Here is a 17,974-nt window from a genome sequence, read left to right as displayed (position 1 = left end):
CGTACCATCCTACCACTGATCCAGGAGGGTCAATATATGACTACAGTGGATCTAAAGGATGCTTATCTTCACATTCCGATACACAAAGATCATCATCGGTTTCTCAGGTTTGCCTTTTAAGACAGGCATTACCAGTTGTAGCTCTTCCCTTGGGATTAGCTACAGCCCCAAGAATCTTTACAAAGGTTCTAGGGTCACTTATGGCGGTCCTAAGGCCGTGGGGCATAGCAGTAGCCCCTTATTTAGACGACATCCTGATACAGGCGTCAAACTTCCAAATTGCCAAGTCTCATACGGACGTAGTACTGGCATTTCTGTGGTCGCATGGGTGGAAAGTGAACGAGGAAAAGAGTTCTCTATCCCCACTCACAAGAGTTTCCTTTCTAGGGACTCTGATAGATTCTGTAGAAATGAAAATTCACCTGACGGAGTCCAGGTTATCAAAGCTTCTAAATTCCTGCCGGGTTCTTCATTCCATTCCGCGCCCTTCGGTGGTTCAGTGTATGGAAGTAATCGGCTTAATGGTAGTGGCAATGGACATAGTGCAGTTTGCACGCTTACATCTCAGACCGCTGCAACTATGTATGCTCAGTCAGTGGAGCGGGGATTACACAGATTTGTCCCCTCAACTGAATCTGGACCAAGAGACCAGGGATTCTCTTCTCTGGTGGCTATCTCGGGTCCATCTGTCCAAAGGTATGACCTTTCGCAGGCCAGATTGGACAATTGTTATGACAGATGCCAGCCTTCTAGGTTGGGGTGCAGTCTGGAACTCCCTGAAGGCTCAGGGATAGTGGACTCAGGAGGAGTCTCTCCTTCCATTAAATATTCTGGAACTAAGAGCAATATTCAAGGCTCTTCAGGCTTGGCCTCAGTTAGCAACTCTGAGGTACATCAGATTTCAGTCGGACAACATCACGACTGTAGCTTACATCAACCATCAAGGGGGAACGAGAAGTTCCCTAGAGATGTTAGAAGTTTAAAAAATAATTCGCTAGGCAGAGATTCACTCTTGCCACCTATCAGCTATCCATATCCCAGGTGTAGAGCACTGGGAGGTGGATTTTCTAAGTCATCAGACTTTTCATCCGGGAGAGTGGGAACTCCATCCGGAGGCATTTGCACAACTGATTCATCGTTGGGGCAAACCAGAACTGGATCTCATGGCGTCTCGCCAGAACGCCAAGCTTCCGTGTTACGGATCCAGGTCCAGGGATCCCAAGGCGACACTGATAGATGCTCTAGCAGCGCCCTGGTCTTTCAACCTGGCTTATGTGTTTCCACCGTTTCCTCTGCTCCCTCGACTGATTGCCAAGATCAAGCAGGAGAGAGAATCGGTGATTCTGATAGCACCTGCGTGGCCACGCAGGACCTGGTATACAGATCTAGTGGACATGTCATCCTTTCCACCATGGTCTCTGCCTCTGAAACAGGACCTTCTACTTCAGGGTCCTTTCAACCATCCAAATCTAATTTCTCTGAGGCTGACTGCCTGGAGATTGAACGCTTGATTTTATCAAAGCGTGGCTTCTCCGAGTCAGTTATTGATACCTTAAGACAGGCACGAAAGCCTGTCACCAGGAAAATTTACCATAAGGTATGGCATAGATATCTTTATTGGTGTGAATCCAAGGGTTACTCATGGAGTAAGGTCAGGATTGCTAGGATATTATCTTTTCTCCAAGAAGGTTTGGAAAAAGGATTGTCAGCTAGTTAAGCGTCTGGCAGATGTTCCAGACGTTCAGTCATTTTGTCAGGCTTTAGTTAGAATCAAGCCTGTGTTTAAACCTGTTGCTCCACCATGGAGCTTAAACTTGGTTCTTAAGGTTCTTCAAGGAGTTCTGTTTGAACCTCTTCATTCCATAGATATCAAGCTTTTATCTTGGAAAGTTCTTTTTTTGGTAGCTATTTCCTCGGCTCGTAGAGTCTCTGAGCTATCTGCCTTACAATGTGATTCTCCTTATCTGATTTTTCATACGGATAAGGTAGTCCCGCGTACCAAACCTGGGTTCTTACCTAAGGTGGTATCTAACAAGAATATCAATCAAGAGATTGTTGTTCCATCCTTGTGTTACACAATTTGGACGTGGTCCGTGCTTTAAAGTTTTACTTACAAGCTACTAAAGATTTTCGTCAAACATCTGCTTTGTTTGTTGTCTACTCTGGACAGAGGAGAGGTCAGAAGGCTTCGGCAACCTCTTTTTCTTTTTGACTAAGAAGCTTAATCTGCTTAGCCTATGAGACTGCTGGACAGCAACCTCCTGAAAGGATTACAGCTCATTCCACTAGAGCTGTGGCTTCCACTTGGGCCTTTAAAAATGAAGCTTCTTTTGATCAGATTTGCAAGGCGACGACTTGGTCTTCGCTTCATATTTTTTCAAAATTTTACAAATTTGATACTTTTGCTTCTTCGGAGGCTATATTTGGGAGAAAGCTTTTTCGGGCAGTGGTTCCTTCCATTTAAGTTCCTGCCTTGTCCCTCCCTTCATCCGTGTACTTTAGCTTTGGTATTGGTATCCCACAAGTAATGGATGATCCGTGGACTGGATACACCTTACAAGAGAAAACAAAATTTATGCTTACCTGATAAATTTATTTCTCTTGTGGTGTATCCAGTCTATGGCCCGCCCTGTCATTTTAAGGCAGGTAATTTTTAAATTTAAACTACAGTAACCACTGCACCCTATGGTTCCTCCTTTCTCGGCTTGTTTTCAGTCGAATGACTGGCTATGACAGTTAGGGGAGGAGCTATATTACAGCTCTGCTGTGGGTGTCCTCTTGCAACTTCCTGTTGGGAATGAGAATATCCCACAAGTAATGGATGATCCGTGGACTGGATACACCACAAGAGAAATAAATTTATCAGGTAAGCATAAATTTTGTTTTTGTAGATGTTTCGCAGCTGAGCTATATTGAACCAAAATGACTAACAGTTGTATTTATCTTGCGATTGGCAAATGAACTATATACCACCCAGATGACTGGTATTTGTGCTTTATCTTGTGATTAGCAGCTGAGCTATATACCACCCAGATGACTGGTATTTGTGTTTTATCTTGTGATTGGCAGCTGAGCTATATACCACCCAGAAGACTGGTATTTGTGCTTTATCTTGTAATTGGCAGCTGAGCTATATACCACCCAGAAGACTAGTATTTGTGCTTTATCTTGTAATTGGCAGCTGAGCTATATACCACACAGATGACTGGTATTTGTGTTTTATCTTGTGATTGGCAGCTGAGCTATATACCACATAGATGACTGGTATTTGTGCTTTATCTTGTGATTGGCAGCTGAGCTATATACCACCCAGATGACTGGTATTTGTGCTTTATCTTGTGATTAGCAGCTGAGCTATATACCATCCAGATGACTGGTATGTGTGCTTTATCTTGTGATTGGCAGCTGAGCTATATACCACCCAGATAACTGGTATTTGTGCTTTATCTTGTGATTAGCAGCTTAGCTATATACCAAACAGATGACTGGTATTTGTGCTTTATCTTGTGATTTGCAGCTGAGCTATATACCACCCAGATGACTGGTATTTGTGCTTTATCTTGTGATTGGCAGCTGAGCTATATACCACCCAGATGACTGATATTTGTGCTTTATCTTGTGATTTGCAGCTGAGCTATATACCATTTAGATGACTGGTATTTGTGCTTTATCTTGTGATTATCAGCTGAGCTATATACCACCCAGATGACTGGTATTTGTGCTCTATCGTGTGATTGACAGCTGAGCTACATACCACCCAGATAACTGGTATCTGCGCTTTATCTTGTGATAACCAGCTGAGCTATATAACACCCAGATTACTGGTATTTGTGCTTTATCTTGTGATTATAAGCTGAGCTATATACCACCTAGATGACTGGTATTTTTGCTTTATCTTGTGATTGGCAGCTGAGCTGTATACCACCCAGATGACTGGTATTTGTGCTCTATCGTGTGATTGGCAGATGAGCTATATACCATTCAGATGACTGGTATTTGTGCTTTATCTTGTGATTATAAGCTGAGCTATATACCACCTAGATGACTGGTATTTGTGCTTTATCTTGTGATTGGCAGCTGAGCTATATACCACCCAGATGACTGGTATTTGTGCTCTATCGTGTGATTGGCAGATGAGCTATATACCATTCAGATGACTGGTATTTGTGCTTTATCTTGTGATTGGCAGCTGATCTACATACCACCCAGCAGACTGGTATTTGTGCTTTATCTTGTGATTAGCAGCTTAGCTATATACCAACCAGATGACTGGTATTTATGCTTTATCTTGTGATTAGCAGCTGAGCTATATACCACCCAGATGACTGGTATTTATGCTTTATCTTGTGATTGGCAGCTGAGCTATATACCACCAAGATGACTGGTATTTGTGCTTTATCTTGTGATTGGCAGCTGAGCTATATACCACCCAGATGACTGGTATTTGTGATTTATCTTGTAATTGGCAGCTGAGCTATATACCACCAAGATGACTGGTATTTGTGCTTTATCTTGTGATTGGCAGCTGAGCTATATACCACCCAGATGACTGGTATTTGTGCTTTATCTTGTGATTATCAGCTGAGCTATATACCACCCAGATAACTGGTATGTGTGTTTATCTTGTGAAACCAGCTAAGCTATATACCACCCAGATGACTGGTATTGGTGTTTTGTCTTGTGATTGGCAGATGAGCTATGTGACAGACCCTTCTGTCAGTACTGAAAGAGTTAACTTTGTTCAGCTTTAAGAAGCTATTTTCTAAATACAAGGTTGCTGGCATCAGCTAGTGTGTGTTGTAATTAAGTTTAAGTGATAAACATTCACATTGTTTAATCCCATCCAGAGAGCAGACGCCCAAGTGATAAGAAAAGGCTCAAGTGTGTCTTGTGTTTAACTTGTTTATCTGCTTAAGGAATGTAATTCTATTGTGGCCTGTCAAAGGGCGTTTTCCCTCTATCTAATGTACAATATTCTTTCAACCCCCCACCTGGGGTCAGACCTGCATAAATACTGGGCATACAGCCTTCAATAAATTGCATTCTGTTTTAACCTTCAATGTGGAGCCTGGTCTCATGTTTGAGGGGGGAATTACCTGGGTTGTGAGTTGTTGATCTCACATTCAGGGCATCTTCCATCTGGTATTAACCCTTGGTATCCTGTTGATACTGTAACAATTGGTGGCAAGCGACGGGAGGATCCTTATCGCCCAGAAGAGCAACTACACATCCAGACCGAATGGGAATACCGTATGAAAGGCTAAAAAGAGCTACCCTTAAAGACCTGCTAGAACAACGGGGCCAACAAACCAGTAACCTCAGGAAGAGGGAGATTATTACAAGACTGACCGAGATGGATGGAGTACCAGGGCCCGAAGGAACCAATGAGCCCAGCATATCAGACAGAACCCCCGAAGAAGCAAGCTTTGACCGGGTGGTCAAAATAAGACTGGCACATTATGGCCCCAACCCATCTGTGGAAATTATCGACCGGGTCAAAGCAGCTGTGGAGGCCAACCTACTTCGCCGAAAAGTGCATTTTACAGCTTTTAAAAACTTCCTGGAAACAGAAGGAGAGATTGATGGGTACCTTGCGGATTTTGAGAGGCAATGTGCACTACACCAGGTACCCGCAGAGGACTGGGTCACGATATTATCCGGAAAATTATCCGGCCGGGCCAGTGAGGCTTTTCGGGCCATTCCAGATGAGGAAGTCGGGGATTATAATACTGTAAAAGAGGCTCTGCTCTCCAGGTATGCGGTTACACCGGAGGCATACCGGAGGCGGTTCAGAGACACTGTTAAATTGGCTGGTGATTCCTACGTTGAGTGGGCATGTAAGGTGCACCGCACAGCAGCTCACTTGATGGCGGGGTGCCAAGCCGTATCTGGGGAAGAGGTGCTGCAGCTATTCCTGTTGGAACATTGCTTTGACAAGTTATCAGCAGGAGTTAGAGAGTGGGTTCGGGACCGTAAACCCTCCACCCTGCAAGAAGCTGCTCGCCTGGCAGATGAGTATACGGATGCCCGCAAACTGGATACTGCTACCACTAAGCCCCCTGCTAGAGTGGAGTACAGACCCCCAGTCACCCCAGCAGCTGCCAGTTACCAACCCCGGTGCACCACTATACCACACCGCCTTCAGCCACGAATTACCCTCAGACAGCCCGGTTCACCTCACAGGATTACTCACAGCCTATTCGGTGCTTTGGATGTAAGCAACTAGGGCACAAAAGATCGGAGTGTCCCCTAAACACTGTGAACCAAGCACAGTCCTGGAGGAGACCCGCCAGCGGAATCCCACTTAACCCTCAGCCTGCTGCCCACTGCTTAGAGGGGGAAGAATGCTGGGGCATCCTACATGAAGCAGACCCCGTGCAAGCTGTCCACCGGGATAACCGACAACAGCACTGGCAACTGGTTAAAGTGAATGGGAAGGAGGACAGTGGTCTACGGGATACTGGCGCTACCATGACCTTGCTCCAAAAGAACTTGGTGTCCGAGAACCAGCACACCGGAGACACTGTGGCTGTGAGGGTGGCAGGGGGCACTGTGTTCTGCCTACCTGTTGCCCGGGTACATTTGGATTGGGGAGTGGGCGCTAGACATGTGAATGTAGGGGTCATGAAGGATTTACCAGCTGATGTTCTCCTTGGAAATGACTTGGCCCCCCTTGTTTCGGCCTATGCTGCCATGGGTCCCGCTGATGTTAACCCTGTGACTACCCGTGCCCAGACCCGTGCCGCCGAGACCGACCCACCTGCTGCTGAGACCCAGGTAAGACTCTCTTCCCCGACTTGTACCCTAGATCAGGCCCCCTTAGGCTGGGATACCCCAGAGACGTACGGGAGGGAAACCCAGGAGGATCCGACCCTTCAGAAGTACAGGGCTAGGGCAGATGCTGGAGAAGAGGGGGTAGATGGGGAACGTTATGAGTGGGTGGGGGATAGGCTATATAGAATCCCCAAACCTGCCCAGAAAAGTAATGCCCTTCCACAGAATTGGCAGCTGGTGGTGCCTGCGAAATACCGGCAAGAGATTCTGCGGATTGGGCACGATGTACCATTAGCTGGACATCTAGGGTCCCGCCGCACAGCTCATAGGATCACCCAAAATTTCTTCTGGCCCAATTTTAACCGAGATGTGCGGGTATATTGTAGTACTTGTGACACCTGTCAATGGGTGGGTAAGCGGGGGGATCACCCAAAAGCTAGGCTTATGACTATGCCTGTCATTGGGGAACCCCTTTCCCGCATAGCCGTTGACATTGTGGGTCCACTGGCCAGGGCTAGTCCATCAGGTAAGAAGTATATTCTCACTGTGGTGGACTATGCCACTCGTTACCCAGAGGCAGTAGCACTGTCGAATATAAAGGCAGAGACAGTCGCTGACGCCCTGGTTAAGGTTTTTACTAGGGTCGGGTTCCCTAAGGAGATTCTCTCTGATCAGGGGACCCAGTTTACCGCTGTGCTCACCCAGCAGCTGTGGAAGGTGTGCGGCATTAAACCATTGCTCAGTTCGCCTTATCACCCACAGACTAACAGTCTCTGCGAGCGCTTTAATGGCACCCTCAAGCAGATACTGAGGACCTTTACTGACACTTGCAGAGACTGGGAATGATTCCTGCCTCATCTGCTATTTGCGTACAGAGAGGTGCCCCAGGAATCTACTGGGTTCTCTCCCTTTGAGTTACTCTATGGGAGAAGGGTCCGCGGCCCCCTGGATCTCATTAGAGGACACTGGGAGGGAGAGATAGAGCAGGAGGGGATCCCCATAGTGCCATATGTTCTGGAACTCCGGGACCGCATGGAGAAACTGTCCCTGATGGTAAGAGAGAATCTCCAGGTGGCCCAGGGGAGACAGAAGGGGTGGTACGATCGGGGTGCCCGGCAGCGGGTCTTCCAGGTTGGACAGAAAGTTTTGGTGCTCAAGCCTGTGAAGACCAACAAGATGCAAGCATCTTGGCAGGGCCCGTATAAGGTGTTATCTCAGGTGTGTGATACTACCTATATTATAGCCAGCTGTGCAGATGAAAGGATCCAGCGATCCTTTCATGTGAACATGCTAAAGGAGTATCAGGAGAGGCCAGAGGATGTCGCTGCAGTGTGTGCCCCTGCTGCAGACGACCCAGAGAATATATCCCTACCCGACTTATTAGAGAAGGACCCCCAGACTGACCTCACTAGTCTTGTGCAGCTAGGGGACCGGTTAAACCCTACCGAGAGGGTACAGGCAAGACAGCTCCTGTGGGAGAAGCAGGCGACGTTCTCCCAAGAGCCCGGCTACACTACTCTAGCTGTACATAAGGTAGAGACCCCTGGACAGAATCCCCTGCGACAGCCTCCCTACCGTATACCCGAAGCAGTCCGAGAAGGAATGCGGAAGGAGATACAGGAGATGGCTCGGATGGGAGTCATCGAGCACTCCGATAGTCCTTGGGCTTCACCTGTAGTCCTGGTACCTAAGAAAGATGGGACCACCCGGTTCTGTGTGGACTACAGGCGGCTCAACGAGAGGACCACCACTGACGCTTACCCGATGCCCCGGGTAGACGAATTACTAGACCATATTGCTAGGGGACGCTATCTGACCACCATAGACCTGTGTAAAGGCTATTGGCAGATTCCCCTGGCCGAGGATGCTATCCCCAAGTCGGCATTCGTAACCCCATTCGGCCTGTACCAGTTTAAGGTCATGCCCTTTGGGATGAAGAATGCTCCGGCTACCTTCCAGCGTATGGTGGATAGACTCCTCGATGGCTTCCAGGAATTTGCTTGTGCATACCTGGACGACATTGCGGTTTACAGTGAGTCCTGGGAAGAACACCTTATCCATGTAGGGGTGGTTCTGGACAAGATTCGGGCCACTGGCCTGACCTTGAAACCAGACAAGTGCCATCTAGGTATGGCTGAAGTACAGTACTTGGGTCACCGAGTGGGGTGTGGGAGCCAGAGACCGGAGCCAGCCAAGGTAGAGGCTGTGGCTAACTGGCCCACACCTATCACTAAGACCCAAGTGCTAGCCTTCCTGGGGACGACCTGGTATTACAGACGTTTTGTCCCAGACTACAGTACTATCGCCAAACCCCTGACTGACCTGACTAAAAAGAACCTCCCCAAACAGGTCCTGTGGTCTCCAGCTTGTGAAGCCGTGTTTCAGGCACTGAAGCGGGCTCTTGTGAATGCCCCTGTCTTGGCTGCCCCAGTCCCTAACAAACGTTTTCTCATTCATACAGATGCTTCCATGTATGGACTGGGGGCTGTGCTGAGTCCAGTCGGGGAGGATGGAGGAGAGCACCCTGTCGCATACCTAAGCAGAAAGTTGTTACCTCTGGAAGTAAGTTATGCGGCAGTAGAGAAGGAATGTTTAGCCCTGGTCTGGGCACTGAAGAAGTTGAACCCTTATCTATATGGACAGGAATTTTCCCTCATAACGGACCACAATCCCTTAGTCTGTCTTAACCGGGTCTCAGGAGACAATGGTAGATTGCTGCGGTGGAGTTTAGCCCTCCAACCCTATAACTTCACCATCAGCTACCGGCCCGGTAAGCTAAACGGGAATGCAGATGGATTGTCCCGGCAAACTGACATGCCTACCACCTCCTAGTCCGGTCATCCCCAAGTTGACCCGCCAAAGGGTCAAGCCGGGTCTGCCGGAGTGTTCCACCAGGGGGGAGCCATGTGACAGACCCTTCTGTCAGTACTGAAAGAGTTAACTTTGTTCAGCTTTAAGAAGCTATTTTCTAAATACAAGGTTGCTGGCATCAGCTATTGTGTGTTGTAATTAAGTTTAAGTGATAAACATTCACATTGTTTAATCCCATCCAGAGAGCAGACGCCCAAGTGATAAGAAAAGGCTCAAGTGTGTCTTGTGTTTAACTTGTTTATCTGCTTAAGGAATGTAATTCTATTGTGGCCTGTCAAAGGGCGTTTTCCCTCTATCTAATGTACAATATTCTTTCAAACCCCCATCTGGGGTCAGACCTGCATAAATACTGGGCATACAGCCTTCAATAAATTGCATTCTGTTTTAACCTTCAATGTGGAGCCTGGTCTCATGTTTGAGGGGGGAATTACCTGGGTTGTGAGTTGTTGATCTCACATTCATGGCATCTTCCATCTGGTATTAACCCTTGGTATCCTGTTGATACTGTAACAAGCTATATACCACCCAGATTACTGGTTTTTGTGCTTTATCTTGTGATTGGTAGCTGAGCTATTTACCACCCAGATGGCTGGTATTTGTGCTTTATCTTGTGATTGGCAGCTGAGCAATATACCACCCAGATGACTGGTATTTGTGCTTTACCTTGTGATTAGCAGCTGCGCTATATACCACCCAGATGACTGGTATTTATGCTTTATCTTGTGATTGGCAGCTGAGTTATATACTACCCAGACGACTGGTATTTGTGTTTTATCTTGTGATTGGCAGCTGAGCTATATACCACACAGATGACTGGTATTTGTGCTTTATCTTGTGATTGGCAGTAGAGCTATATACCACACAGATGACTGATATTTGTGCTTTATCTTGTGATAAACAGCTGAGCTATATACAACCCAGATGACTGATATTTGTGCTTTATCTTCTGATTAGCATCTGAGCTATATACCACCCAGATGACTGGTATTAATGCTTTATTTTGTGATTGGTAGCTAAGCTATATACCACCCAGATGACTGTTATTTGTGCTGTATTTTGTGATTAGCAGCTAAGCTATCTACCACCCAGATGACTGGTATGTGTGTTTTATTGTGTGATTGGCTGCAGAGCTATATAGCACCAAGATGAATGGTATTTAAGCTTTATCTTGTGATTAGCAGCTGAGCTATATTCCACCAAGATGACTGGTATTTGTGTTTTATCTTGTGATTAGCAGCTGAGCTATATACCACCCAGATGACTGGTATTTGTGCTTTGTCTTGTGATTACCAGCTGAGCTATATACCACCCAGATGATTGGTATTTGTGCTTTGTCTTGTGATTACCAGCTGAGCTATATACCACCCAGATGATTGGTATTTGTGCTTTATCTTGTGATTGGCAGCAGAGCTATATACCACACAGATGGTTAAAAAGGTGTCAGGGTTTATGGGCTCCCTGTGGAGGTGCGCTCACGGATGCAGATATCAGATATATATATGTCCAAAAAAAGACGGCAGCTCTTCCAAACGTTTTGGGTACGATGAGAGGATCTATATTGGAGATAAGAAGGCGCCAAACATAGGGTGATATCGTCACTAACTGGAATCACACTCGGGTAACAGATAGAAGGAATACTTAAAAACACAGCAGCACCAAATGTGCCTAGCAAAACAGACCGGGACCTCAGCCGTCGCCCGGAAGACGAACCAATGGCGTGCACCAAGCCTCCCGCAGTCACGTGAGTAATGTGGCCAATCACGAACCCTTGGGCTCACACACCTTTCTTCCGAGTTTCCGATTGAGCAAAACGACAACAGTGTAGACAAACCAGGTGTCCCATACACTGCTGTCTCTGGAAATTGATTGGTTATGAAACTAGGGTAAAAAGATAACCCACTCCAACGAGGTACTATAAAAACCATTTATTAAAATGTTTTAAAATCAGCAACGCGTTTCTCGGCCACTCAGGGCCGTTTCATCAGGCTTTAATACACAGTGTAACATTCCCGCTGCTTTTGTACCTCTTCTAACCAATCACAACAGTGTCTACCTAACACACCTTTAAGGGGAGGGGGGAGCGTGTATATTGTTCTCAATGAGTTTATCTGTTTTGAACACCATTGTAGTTCATGCTGTTAACCATAATCTTTCGTTATGCCATAGGGACACCATTCAATGTCTTCTAAATACTAAGAATTTTGTTTTGTTCTTATGTTATTATATTTTTTGGGCATTCCTCTATTATATTTTTGGTATCTTGTATTTAATTCCATATAATTTCTTGCGTGACAGATTTTCTTTCAAAATATCCTGTATTGTTTTTATTTGATTAATTTTAAAGTGAACTAGATATTAGTAAATGATCTCTATATACAGTACGGTTACAATATATTCAAATACAATCTCAATAGATGTGTGCCCGAGTTTTACCTTAGTCCTATATCATTAGGTATATGTCATATATTTAATTCACATACTCTAACATCACATTATATGGCAAATGATATTAACAAATCAACATCATATGGTTTTATGATATAATTATTAGAACATCCAAACATTAGGTGTTAATGTAAGCTATATCAACTGTTATATATTCCATAACAATTTGCCCAAATTACATATTTGTTCATTATTTTATTATTTTATTTTAGTTCTTATATATTCAACTAATGATTTCTCAAAGGTAATCCATTGTGTCATTATTATTAGCAGATGTCAATGATATACTACCTATAATTTTTATAAACAAACAAATATTGTGATCTGTGTCTCACATGTATTCCTATTCATATTATCATACTTGAGTGTCTTATTAACCATTGAATACTAATCCCTATATGATATATAGTCATTATTTTGTTTGTTTAATCATTTAGTTATTTTGTTGTTTATTTATTATTTAAAAGCTGCAAGGTCAATATTCATATTTAGACCTAGTGGATGTAAGGTTTGTAACCTGTATATCCAAAAGGTCTCTCTGTGCCTTAATCTGAAGAAACGGTTATAAAAATCAGATTTAGATATATGTTCTATTGGAGTTATTTTTAAACAACATGGGTTCCCATCATGTTTTATGTTACAGTGTCTAGGTACACTGTGTAATTTATAATTCTTTTTAATATTCCGAAAGTGTTCGGACCATCTCACACTTAGGCGTCTGTAAGTACGTCCTATATATTGATATCCACAGACGCAAGTTAACAAATATATTATATAGTTAGATGCACATGTCATTTGACGATTCATTTTAAATATTTTGGAAGTAACATTAGATTGAAATGTGTTCACATTATTGGTTATATGGTCACACATCTTACATTTCTTATTATTACATTTGAAACTACCTTTTCTTAGTCGTTCACTGATGGTATTTTTATTCCCAAAATGGTTCAATCTTTCTCCGTTATTTTTATTTTGCATGGTTTTGACCTTGCTTTTAACTATTTTACTGGGTGCTAGAATCCTTTTTAGGTTTGGTGCCTTCTTGAAAACTACTGTTGGTTTTGTGTCTAATAACTGACCCAATATAGGATCCTTCATAAGGATTTTCCAATGTTTGTCTATGCTCCTTTTGATCATATCATGATTACAATTGTATTCTGTGATGAACATAACTTGGTTTTGTCGACTCTCTTGAGATATATTAGGATTTTTTGAGAAATATAAATTTCTATCATCATTTTTAGCTCTCTCATATCCACTGTTGATAATATGTTCTGTATACCTTTTTTCTCTGAATCTTTTTTTTAAGAATTTGACTCTGAGACTCATAATCTATTATGTTACTACAATTTCTACGGACACGTTTAAACTTCCCATAGGGCACATTAGTCTTCCATGGGCGATGGTGATTGCTCCTATAGTCGAGGTAACTATTACAGTCAACTTGTTTAAAATGTGTACTAGTGATAATTCTATTGTTATCAAAACGTATAGATAAGTCCAAAAATACAATACCTCTATCATCTATTGTGCTGGTGAATTTCAAACCTCTGTTGTTATTATTTAGGTGTTTGACAAAATTTTCTGCTGATGATTTGTCGCCTTTCCATACGACAATCAAATCATCTATAAAGCGGCCATAGTATACCAGGTTCGCCCCAAAGAAATTATATGGAATTAAATACAAGATACCAAAAATATAATAGAGGAATGCCCAAAAAATATAATAACATAAGGACAAAACAAAATTCTTAGTATTTAGAAGACATTGAATGGTGTCCCTATGGCATAACGAAAGATTATGGTTAACAGCATGAATTACAATGGTGTTCAAAACAGATGTACTCATTGAGAACAATATACACGCCCCCCCCTCCCCTTAAAGGTGTGTTAGGTAGAAACTGTTGTGATTGGTTAGAAGAGGTACAAAAGCAGCGGGAATGTTACACTGTGTATTAAAGCCTGATGAAACGGCCCTGCGTGGCCGAGAAGCGCGTTGCTGATTTTAAAACATTTTAATAAATTGTTTTTATAGTACCTCGTTGGAGTGGGTTATCTTTTTTACCCTAGTTTCATAACCAATCAATTTCCAGAGACAGCAGTGTATGGGACACCTGGTTTGTCTACACTGTTGTCGTTTTGCTCAATCGGAAACTCGGAAGAAAGGTGTGTGAGCCCAAGGGTTCGTGATTGGCCACATTACTCACGTGACTGCGGGAGGCTTGGTGCACGCCATTGGTTCGTCTTCCGGGCGACGGCTGAGGTCCTGGTCTGTTTTGCTAGGCACATTTGGTGCCGCTGTGTTTGTAAGTATTCCTTCTATCTGTTACCCGAGTGTGATTCCAGTTAGTGACGATATCACCCTATGTTTGGCGCCTTCTTATCTTCAATATTAATACCACACAGATGACTGGTATTTGTGCTTTAACTTGTGATAAACAGCTGAGCTATATACCACCCAGATTACTGATATTTGTGCTTTATCTTGTGATTTGCATCTGAGCTATATACCACCCAGATGACTGGTATTTATGCTTTATTTTGTGATTTGTAGCTAAGCTATATACCACCCAGATGACTGGTATTTGTGATGTATTTTGTGATTAGCAGCTGAGCTATCTACCACCCAGATGACTGGTATTTGTGTTTTATTGCGTGATTGGCAGCTGAGCTATATAGCACCCAGATGACTGGTATTTGTGTATTATCTTGTGATTAGCAGCTGAGCTATATAACACCCAGATGACTGGTATTTGTGTATTATCTTGTGATTAGCAGCTGAACTATATACCACACAGATGACTGGTATTTGTGCTTTATCTTGTGATTACCAGCTGAACTATATACCACCCAGATGTCTGGTATTTGTGCTTTATCTTGTGATTGGCAGCTGAGCTATATACCATCCAGATGACTGGTATTTGTGTTTTATTGCGTGATTAGCAGCTGAGCTATATACCACCCAGATGATTGGTATTTGTGTTTTTTCTTGTGATTACCAGCTGAACTATATACCACCCAGATGTCTGGTATTTGTGCTTTATCTTGTGATTGGCAGCTGAGCTATATACCACCCAGATGACTGGCATTTGTACTATATCTTGTGATTGGCAGCTGATCTATATACCACTCAGAGATGACTGGTATTTATGCTTTATCTTGTGATTAGCAACTGAGCTATGTGGCAAACCTCGCCACTTATGAACTATGCAGGAATTGTTATTTAGGCTAATGGTTAAAATGTATGTTAAACTGTATGTTACTGTTTAAACTCCCTGCTGTTTCAGTTGGGAAACCCCTTGTAGGGGAGACTGTTTTTAAAAAGTGTTTGTTTTTCCAGTTGTTGAATAAGTTGTTGTTCACTCCCAAGCTATGTGTCGTCTAGTTCTTGGTGGAAAGGGGTTATTATTACAATTACCAAGAGTAGTTATTTGCTTGTCTCTGCTTACCAAAAAGATATTACAGATCCTACTGCCTCTCTGCTACAATTACCAAGAGTAGTTACTTGCTTGTCTCTGCCTACCCAAAAGATATTACAGATCCTACTGCCTCTCTGCTACAATTACCAAGAGTAGTTACTTGCTTGTCTCTGCCTACCCAAAAGATATTACAGATCCTACTGCCTCTCTGCTACAATTGGTGGCAAGCGACAGGATTCAAACTGCACAGCAAGTCGTGGGACATGTGATGTATATGAACGGACAGTGAATGGGGACAGATTATACCAGACTAAAGAGAACTGCATTGAAGGAATTACTGGAGGCGAGAGGAATTATTGCCAGCAATAAAACCAAAGCAAGGCTGATTGCAGAGCTCATGGACGGAGACCGTGTAGCAGGTACGGCCGTACCCATGGCGAACAACGAAACCGAATTCCAAAAAGACATGCGGACCCGGTTGGCTTTTTTTCCACTACCCCATTCAGAGGAGCTCCTGACACGGACATCAGCAGACGTACAGGAATACTTGATGGTGACCCGACAAACCACCCCGAGACCCGGAGAGGGGCTACCAGTACACTCCAGTGCTGGTACAGGGAAAGCTAAGATTCGCTACCACGCATTCAAGGAATATACCGACTTGGAGGATATCGATGGGTACCTACAGGACTTTGAGCGATTATGCCAACTGCATAATATTAGTACCACTGACCAAGTTCCCCTACTGGCTGGCAAGTTATCTGGGCGGGCTGCTGAAGCCTACCGCACCATACCAGATGAGGATAGCAGGGACTACCAGAAGGTAAAACAGGCCATCCTGACTAGGTATACTATTACCCCGAGGCATACTGAGAGCGGTTCCGAGACCTGAAGAAGCTGGAGAAAGATACCCACACTGAGTGGGCGCATCGGCTAACCAGGGCCACTAAAGGCTGGTTGCAGGCATCCCAAGTCACCCAGTTGGAAGACCTTTTACAACTCCTGTTGATGGAGCAATCCTTCCAAGGGGTGTCCACTGAATTGCAAAACTGGCTGAGAGATCGAAAACCGTGCACGGTACATACCGCAGCGACCTTGGCCGACGAATACCAAGATGCTCGGAGAGCTCAACGAACACAGCAACACTCCAGTATTGGGGTCACCCCAAACCCCACTGCAGCTCCCACACCTCTGCTACCCCATCCTGGAGGGGGAATCCACCCTCCCCGATACCAGACTCGATCAGCTATCCGTTGCCATCTTTGTAACCAACAAGGGCACATTCAGAGAGACTGACCCAGGAACAAGAACCGATCCACCTGGAACAACCAGGCAACTGTACACTGCTACCAGAACGAGCCCCGACTACAGACCCAACCCGCAGTCTTCCACGAGGAAACCTTGGGCATCTTACACGAGGTAAACCCAGTACAGGCCGCTTCGGACAACCTACAAAGCCACCGCCAGGTGGTCTATATAGAGGGCCGACGTGTCCAAGGGCTGCGTGACTCTGGGGCCACCATAACCTTGCTCCAGCAACATTTAGTTTCCACCAATCAACTCACCGGAGACTGTGTAGCTGTCCGGGTGGCCGGGGGAGCCATTTACAAGATTCCTACGGCCAAAGTACACTTGGATTGGGGAGCAGGGTCAGGGAACATAGAAGTGGGCCTTATGCAAAATTTGCCTGCAGACGTTATTTTGGGCAACGACTTAGGGGAGCTGACTTCAGCGTTTGCACCCCGAACCTCCCCACAAGCAGCAATGCCCGTGGTTACCCGACAACAGGCCCGCACCAACAAACTGACTGATCACTCTGAGGCTCAGGTAAGCAATCACCCCCTCTAATGTCTCTTGGGCCCCTCCACTAGAGTTTGGTAGCGAAGTGGCCACTGACCCCTCATTGCAAGTATATAGGGATAAGGTAAACCAGAATCAGGCGGGGTTGGAAGGAGAGAGGTATGGTTGGAACAAGGGGTTACTGTACAGGTATACTGAGAAGATAGTGGCCGGATCTATTCCCCTGTCCGTTCAGCAGTTAATAGTACCTTAGAGGTATAGACGAGAACTGCTACGGGTTGCCCACGATATTCCACTGTCAGGCCACCTAGGAGTTAGTCGGACGAAGCACCGCCTAACTCAGAATTTCTTTTGGCCAGGGATCACCAAAGATATTAGGCAGTATTGCCAGACGTGTGACACCTGCCAACGAGTAGGGAAACGAGGAGACCGATATAAAACAAAGCTGCACTCCCTCCCCATAATAAAGTAGCCTTTTAGTCGAGTGGCGGTGGACCTCATTGGCCCCCTAGCCAAGCCTAGCCCCTCGGGGAAGAGGTATATACTCACGGTCGTGGATTATGCCACCCGATATCCTGAGGCGGTGGCTCTGGCTAATATTCATGCCGAGACCGTGGTGGATGCCCTCATCAAAATCTTCTCCCGCATGGGATTTCCCCGGG

General features: G+C 44.8%; 1 protein-coding gene across 1 annotated transcript in view; it reads right to left on the bottom strand.

The window, feature by feature from the left end:
* Window positions 1–17,974, bottom strand: part of LOC128640345 (uncharacterized) — a 176,093-nt gene that overhangs the window by 96,944 nt on the left and 61,175 nt on the right. The window lies entirely within an intron of this gene.

The sequence above is a fragment of the Bombina bombina genome, chromosome 9 (assembly GCF_027579735.1).
Source record: "Bombina bombina isolate aBomBom1 chromosome 9, aBomBom1.pri, whole genome shotgun sequence".
NCBI classification, from domain to species: Eukaryota; Metazoa; Chordata; class Amphibia; order Anura; family Bombinatoridae; genus Bombina; species Bombina bombina.
The sequence above is the reverse complement of the archived record's forward strand: the minus strand, read 5'-3'. Positions and strand labels throughout refer to the sequence as shown.